General features: G+C 46.6%; 1 pseudogene; it reads left to right on the top strand.

Annotated features, from left to right (window-relative positions):
• The first annotated feature begins 210 nt into the window (after nt 1-210).
• Nucleotides 211-330, top strand: LOC134947369 (5S ribosomal RNA; annotated as a pseudogene).
• Nucleotides 331-8,318: the final 7,988 nt, after the last annotated feature.

Genomic DNA, 8,318 nt, shown 5'->3' with positions numbered 1-8,318 from the left:
GTCCCAAAGGGAAATGTTTTGGATTTACCAGCTCAACACGATGCACCCGGCAGGATTTAATGAGGGCTACGAAATCGCCCCCTTCCTATAAGGTCATTGATATCTTCATATTTTATTCCACGACTGTCACAATACTAAACTACTGTATACGTGAGCTTGAAAATAAAAACATTTTTGACACAGAAATGAGTGTGCCTCTCATAACCAATAAGATACAGTCATACCACACTGGCTCCACGCCCAAGCCCGTCCGATCTTGGAAGCTAAGCAGTGTTGGGCTTTAACAGTACCAAGAGGGAGACCCCCTGGGAAGCTAAAGTACTGTAAAAAATGGTTTCTAAAAAACTCGAATGTGTCTAAATATGTTTATTTATGCAATACGTATGATTCTCTTACCATTAGAGCGCATAATTAAGCATATAGCATTATTTGTCACTAAAAGCACATATATGACATTTAAGTATATGCACTATAAATATAGATATCTTCACACTTGCACATAATATATATATAATATAATTAATCTAGACCAAAAAATACCCATATTTGTGCTTATGAATAACATATGCCAGTCTAATCAGGTGGTAAAGTCCGTTTTTTCTTCTGCCATAAAAATGTCATTTATTAATCTAACAGTATGCCTCATATATAAGATTGGACAGTGGACACAATTCCACGCAAAAAACGCATCTCTACTGACAATATTTAAAGTACATTGATACTAACGATTGTCTTTTTCCGTTTATTTCATGTCAATGGGATCTATATATGGAGAATAATTGTCCTCAAATAGGGACTTCAATAAAATGGCCGCCGCTCTTACACAGAACTCTCCCATACATCCTCACAAAAAGACCATGTGACTCCGGACTCACAAACCGGAAGTGGGGCATAGAAATACATGAACTGTCAGAACGGAAGTGGGGCATGAAGCCCTGAACACCCACAGTGAATAAGACGCGAAAACCGGAAGTGCGGCGTCTGCACATGCGCACTCCGGAGACGCGAAACCGGAAGTGGGGCATCTGCGCATGCGCACTGAAGCCCTGCCGAAACCGGAAGTGTGGCGGAAGTGCGCCTTTTAACACAAAATTATTGATTTAAACTGCTAAAACTAAGTTATAACACTCGTTTTTTCAATGTTAACATGGGAAGCCTCCCCATGTCATCCACTATACTGCTCCATCATTGTTTATAATGTTTTAATATAAATTATATGTGGAATACATTTTCTCATTACTAACAGACAGGAAGTGATGTCATAACCAGTAGCTCCTTATCTGTGGGTATTTAAGCCCACTGGGATCATTCAGTCACTACCCCTTGATGAAGTCAGATAGACGAAACGCGTTGGGATTTCCTGTATGACCTTCCACCCTAAGTTAAGCTGCTCTTTACTAACTACAAAAAATCTTTTTAAAAATCTTTTTTTATCTCTTTCCATTTTATGTCTTAAAATATTTTATACAACTGCTTTTTACTATATAATCCGTTTTTATACATTTTTTATATCTGTAGAGGAATCGGTTTTATATGTATCTTTTAGAAAAGCAAAGTGTAAAAAATATATATTTTTTATTGATAAAATAAATTGTTATTTCTCTTTTACATAAAAAGGAGTCATTTCCTTAATCCAATCCTTCATTCTTAGTACTAGTCCGCTAAATATTTTTGTATATAAAAAAAACACCGGTTGGTCGCCATTCCCCTATCTACCCATACTTATATATATATATATATATATATTTTCACCATCCCATCACTGACCGGCAATGCCCGTTGTTGTTTGGCCAATGCACGTGCGCATTGCGGTGCATACGCAACCACTGTTATGACCTGACCACCCGCTATGCGAAAACACAGCAGCGATCAGATCTGAATGACCCCCCAAGTCTGTTTTTATATTGAAATAAATAAGATTTTACTTACCGATAAATCTATTTCTCGTAGTCCGTAGTGGATGCTGGGACTCCGTAAGGACCATGGGGATTAGCGGCTCCGCAGGAGACAGGGCACAAAATAAAAGCTTAAGGATCAGGTGGTGTGCACTGGCTCCTCCCCCTATGACCCTCCTCCAAGCCTCAGTTAGGATACTGTGCCCGGACGAGCGTACATAATAAGGAAGGATATTGAATCCCGGGTAAGACTCATACCAGCCACACCAATCACACCGTACAACTTGTGATCTGAACCCAGTTAACAGTATGATAAACGCAAAGGAGCCTCTGAAAAGATGGCTCACAACAATAATAACCCGAATTTTTGTAACAATAACTATATACAAGTATTGCAGACAATCCGCACTAGGGATGGGCGCCCAGCATCCACTACGGACTACGAGAAATAGATTTATCGGTAAGTAAAATCTTATTTTCTCTGACGTCCTAGTGGATGCTGGGACTCCGTAAGGACCATGGGGATTATACCAAAGCTCCCAAACGGGCGGGAGAGTGCGGATGACTCTGCAGCACCGAATGAGAGAACTCCAGGTCCTCCTCAGCCAGGGTATCAAATTTGTAGAATTTAGCAAACGTGTTTGCCCCTGACCAAGTAGCTGCTCGGCAAAGTTGTAAAGCCGAGACCCCTCGGGCAGCCGCCCAAGATGAGCCCACTTTCCTTGTGGAATGGGCTTTTACTGATTTTGGCTGTGGCAATCCTGCCACAGAATGTGCAAGCTGAATTGTACTACAAATCCAACGAGCAATCGTCTGCTTAGAAGCAGGAGCACCCAGCTTGTTGGGTGCATACAGGATAAACAGCGAGTCAGATTTTCTGACTCCAGCCGTCCTGGAAACATATATTTTCAAGGCCCTGACAACGTCAAGCAACTTAGAGTCCTCTAAGTCCCTGGTAGCCGCAGGTACCACAATAGGTTGGTTCATGTGAAATGCAGAAACCACCTTAGGTAGAAATTGAGGACGAGTCCTCAATTCCGCCCTGTCAGAATGAAAAATTAAGTAAGGGCTTTTATATGATAAAGCCGCTAACTCTGACACACGTCTGGCTGAAGCCAAGGCTAACAGCATCGATACCTTCCATGTGAGATATTTTAAGTCCACAGTGGAAAGTGGTTCAAACCAATGTGACTTTAGAAAACTCAACACCACATTGAGATCCCAAGGTGCCACTGGAGGCACAAAAGGAGGCTGTATGTGCAGCACCCCTTTTACAAATGTCTGAACTTCAGGTACTGAAGCCAGTTCTTTCTGGAAGAAAATCGACAGGGCCGAAATTTGAACCTTAATGGACCCTAATTTTAGGCCCATAGACAGTCCTGTTTGCAGGAAATGAAGGAAACGACCCAGTTGAAATTCCTCTGTAGGGGCCTTCTTGGCCTCACACCACGCAACATATTTACGCCAAATGCGGTGATAATGTTTTGCGGTTACGTCCTTCCTGGCTTTGACCAGAGTAGGGATGACTTCTTCTGGAATGCCTTTTTCCCTCAGGATCCGGTGTTCAACCGCCATGCCGTCAAACGCAGCCGCGGTAAGTCTTGGAACAGACAAGGCCCCTGCAGTAGCAGGTCCTTTCTTAGAGGTAGAGGCCACGGTTCGTCCGTGAGCATCTCTTGAAGTTCCGGGTACCAAGTCCTTCTTGGCCAATCCGGAACCACGAGTATAGTTCTTACTCCTCTCCTTCTTATGATTCTCAGTACTTTTGGTATGAGAGGCAGAGGAGGGAACACATACACTGACTGGTACACCCACGGCGTTACCAGAGCGTCCACTGCTATTGCCTGAGGGTCCCTCGACCTGGCGCAATATCTGTCCAGTTTTTTGTTTAGACGTGACGCCATCATGTCCACCTTTGGTTTTTCCCAACGGTTTACAATCAGGTGGATGACTTCTGGGTGAAGTCCCCACTCTCCCGGGTGAAGGTCGTGTCTGCTGAGGAAGTCTGCTTCCCAGTTGTCCACTCCCGGAATGAACACTGCTGACAGTGCTATCACATGATTTTCCGCCCAGCGAAGAATCCTTGCAGCTTCTGCCATTGCCCTCCTGCTTCTCGTGCCGCCCTGTCTGTTTACGTGGGCGACTGACGTGATGTTGTCCGATTGGATCAACACCGCCTGACCCTGAAGCAGAGGTTTTGCTTGACTTAGGGCATTGTAAATGGCCCTTAGTTCCAGAATGTTTATATGAAGAGATGTTTCCATGCTTGACCACAAGCCCTGGAAATTCCTTCCCTGTGTGACTGCTCCCCAGCCTCTCAGGCTGGCATCCGTGGTTACCAGGATCCAATCCTGAATGCCAAATCTGCGGCCCTCTAGTAGATGAGCACTCTGCAGCCACCACAGGAGAGACACCCTTGTCCTTGGCGACAGGGTTATCCGCTGATGCATCTGCAGATGCGATCCGGACCATTTGTCCAGTAGATCCCACTGAAACGTTCTTGCATGGAATCTTCCGAATGGAATCGCTTCGTAAGAAGCCACCATTTTTCCCAGGACCCTCGTGCACTGATGCACTGAGACCTGGCCTGGCTTTAGGAGGTTCCTGACTAGCTCGGATAACTCCCTGGCCTTCTCCTCCGGGAGAAACACCTTCTTCTGGACTGTGTCCAGAATCATTCCTAGGAACAGTAGACGTGTCGTTGGAATCAGCTGCGATTTTGGAATATTTAGAATCCACCCGTGCTGACGTAACACTACTTGAGATAGTGCTACTCCGACTTCTAACTGTTCCCTGGATCTTGCCCTTATCAGGAGATCATCCAAGTAAGGGATAATTAAAATGCCTTTTCTTCGTAGAAGAATCATCATTTCGGCCATTACCTTGGTAAAGACCCGAGGTGCCGTGGACAATCCAAACGGCAGCGTCTGAAACTGATAATGACAGTTTTGTACTACAAACCTGAGGTACCCTTGGTGAGAAGGGTATATTGGGACGTGGAGATAAGCATCTTTGATGTCCAGAGACACCATATAGTCCCCTTCTTCCAGGTTCGCTATCACTGCTCTGAGTGACTCCATCTTGAATTTGAACCTTTTTATGTAAGTGTTCAAGGATTTAAGATTTAAAATTGGTCTCACCGAGCCGTCCGGCTTCGGTACCACAAACAGCGTGGAATAATACCCCTTTCCTTGTTGCAGGAGGGGTACCTTGATTATCACCTGCTGGGAATACAGCTTGTGAATGGCTTCCAAAACTGCCTCCCTGTCGGAGGGAGACTTTGGTAAAGCAGACTTCAGGAACCGACGAGGGGGAAACGCCTCGAATTCCAGTTTGTACCCCTGCGATACTACCTGTAGAATCCAGGGATCCACTTGCGAGTGAGCCCACTGCGCGTTGAAATTCTTGAGACGGGCCCCCACCATATCTGAGTCTGCTTGTAAAGCCCCAGCGTCATGCTGAAGACTTGGCAGAAGCAGGGGAGGGCTTCTGCTCCTGGGAAGCGGCTGCATGGTGCAGTCTTTTTCCTCTTCCTCTGCCCCGGGGCAGAAAGGAGTGGCCTTTTGCTCGCTTGTACTTATGGGAACGAAAGGACTGAGTTTGAAAAGACGGTGTCTTTTTCTGCTGATGTGAAGTGACCTGGGGTAAAAAGGTGGATTTTCCAGCCGTTGCCGTGGCCACCAGGTCCGATAGACCAGCCCCAAATAACTCCTCCCCTTTATACGGCAATACTTCCATGTGCCGTTTGGAATCCGCATCCCCTGACCACTGTCGCGTCCATAACGCTCTTCTGGCAGAGATGGACATAGCACTTACTCTTGATGCCAGGGTGCAAATATCCCTCTGTGCATCACGCATATATAGTAATGCATCCTTTAAATGTTCTATAGTTAACAAAATATTGTCCCTATCCAGGGTATCAATATTCTCAGTCAGGGAATCCGACCATGCGACTCCAGCACTGCACATCCAGGCTGAGGCGATTGCTGGTCGCAGTATAACACCAGTATGTGTGTATATACTTTTTAGGATATTTTCCAGCCTTCTATCAGCTGGTTCTTTGAGGGTGGCCGTATCAGGAGACGGTAACGCTACTTGTTTAGATAAACGTGTGAGCGCCTTATCTACCCTAGGAGGTGTTTCCCAACGCGCCCTAACCTCTGGCGGGAAGGGATATAATGCTAATAATTTTTTAGAAATTAGCTGTTTTTTATCGGGGGAAACCCACGCTTTATCACACACCTCATTTATTTCCTCTGACTCAGGAAAAACTATTGGTAGTTTTTTCACACCCCACATAATACCCTTCTTTGTGGTACTTGTAGTGTCAGAAAGGTTCAATGCCTCTTTCATTGCCGTGATCATGTAACGTGTGGCCCTACTGGACATTACGTTTGTCTCGTCACCGTCGACACTAGACTCAGTATCTGTGTCAGGGTCTGTGTCGACCCACTGAGGTAACGGGCGTTTTAGCGCCCCTGACGGTGTCTGAGACGCCTGGACAGGCACTAATTGATTTGCCGGCTGTCTCATGTCGTCAACAGTTTTTTGCAAATTGCTGATTATCACTTAATTGTTTAAATACAATCATCCAGTCAGGTGTCGACTCCCTAGGGGGTGACATCACCAACACAGGCAACTGCTCCGCCTCCACATCATTTTCCTCCTCATACATGTCGACACACGCGTACCGACACACAGCACACACACCGGGAATGCTCTGATAGAGGACAGGACCTCACTTAGCCCTTTGGAGAGACAGAGGGAGAGTCTGCCAGCACACACCCAGCGCTATATATATATACAGGGATAACCTTATATAAGTGTTATTCCCTTATAGCTGCTGTTATTATCGTTATTTGCTGCCAAAAATGCCCCCCCTTCTCTTTTTTACCCTGATTCTGAAGCAGGACTGCAGGGGAGAGTCAGGGAGCCGTCCTGCCAGCGGAGCTGTGAGGGAAAATGGCGCTTGTGTGCTGAGGAGATAGGCTCCGCCCCCAGGGCCGTCTTTTCGTATGGGCTCAATGGGCTCTTGCCCAAGGGCCCCAGGAGTCTAAGGGCCCTAGGCTGATAGCTGAGGGTCCCCTCTTTCCAGGGGTACCAGACTTTTTTAAATCGGCCCTGGGGAACCAGAGATATCTGACTTCGAAGCAGTGGTCCCCATCCAAGACTGTTCATTGCTCTTCCCAGCCAGATATCTCGGGTTCTGTCTAACTTAGAGTTTTTTTGAGGGTATTCTCCAAAAGCTGAGACTCTCCCCTTTCAGTGGACACTGGCAGCTCGTCTCTACTATGCCCAGAACTAAAGAAATAAGCATTCAAGTAGCTGGTCCCTGCTCCAGCTCCACACATCTGGTTTGCAGTTTTATACTTTTGCAGGTGGATTGCTCTGGCTCCTGAAATCTGATCCCCAAGTCCATAGAACCTCTTCAAATGTGGAACTCTCTAGTTTTTTATTGCATTCAAAGCTAAGAAATCTATTTCCAGGAACTGGAGATATCTGCAGTCAACCAAGCTGCCCTCCCAACGGAAAATGATGAATATTAAGTCCACTCCACTATCCACCCCTCCCCTACATATTAATCGCCCCCTACCACCCTGGAAGTTATGTACCAGGGCCCCTTCATTCATCACAATGCCTCTTCTACAGTTTAGTGTTCTCCCTCCCACCCCATCTTACACCATCTGTGCAATAAAGGAGTAATTAGCAGAAATTACTGCTCCAGGTCCTACATACTGAGTGGCAGATAGAACACCCCCTACCACCCATGGGACATCAATGCTGGTGCTGATAGCACCCCCACCCCTACCGCTGGAGGATGCGTAGGGGGCCCAGTGCATTGCTGTGCCCAGGGGCCTACAATGCTGTTAAGACGGCCCTGTCCGCCCCTTCACGACGTCCTTATCTCCCGCTTTTTTGTGTAAAAATGGCAGGGGTTAAAATACATCCATATAGCCCAGGAGCTATATGTGATGTATTCTTTTTTGCCACCTAAGGTATATACTGTTATATTGCGTCTCAGGGCGCTCCCCCCCAGCGCCCTGCACCCTCAGTGACCGGAGTGTGAAGTGTGCTGAGAGCAATGGCGCACAGCTGCGGTGCTGTGCGCTACCTTAGTCTGAAGACAGGATGTCTTCTGCCGCCGATTTCACCGGACCTCTTCGTCTCTTCTGGCTCTGTAAGGGGGACGGCGGCGCGGCTCCGGTGACCCATCCAGGCTGAACCTGTGATCGTCCCTCTGGAGCTAATGTCCAGTAGCCTAAGAAACCCGATCCACTCTGCACTCAGGTGAGTCCGTTTCTTCTCCCCTTAGTCCCACGATGCAGTGAGCCTGTTGCCAGCAGGACTCACTGAAAATAAAAAAAACCTAAACTAAACTTTTATTCTAAGCAGCTCAGGAGAGCCACCTAGATTGCACCCTTC

This window comes from Pseudophryne corroboree, chromosome 7, assembly GCF_028390025.1.
Source record: "Pseudophryne corroboree isolate aPseCor3 chromosome 7, aPseCor3.hap2, whole genome shotgun sequence".
Lineage (NCBI taxonomy): Eukaryota > Metazoa > Chordata > Amphibia > Anura > Myobatrachidae > Pseudophryne > Pseudophryne corroboree.
Note: the sequence above shows the minus strand (reverse complement) of the source record. Positions and strands in the feature narration are given on the sequence as shown.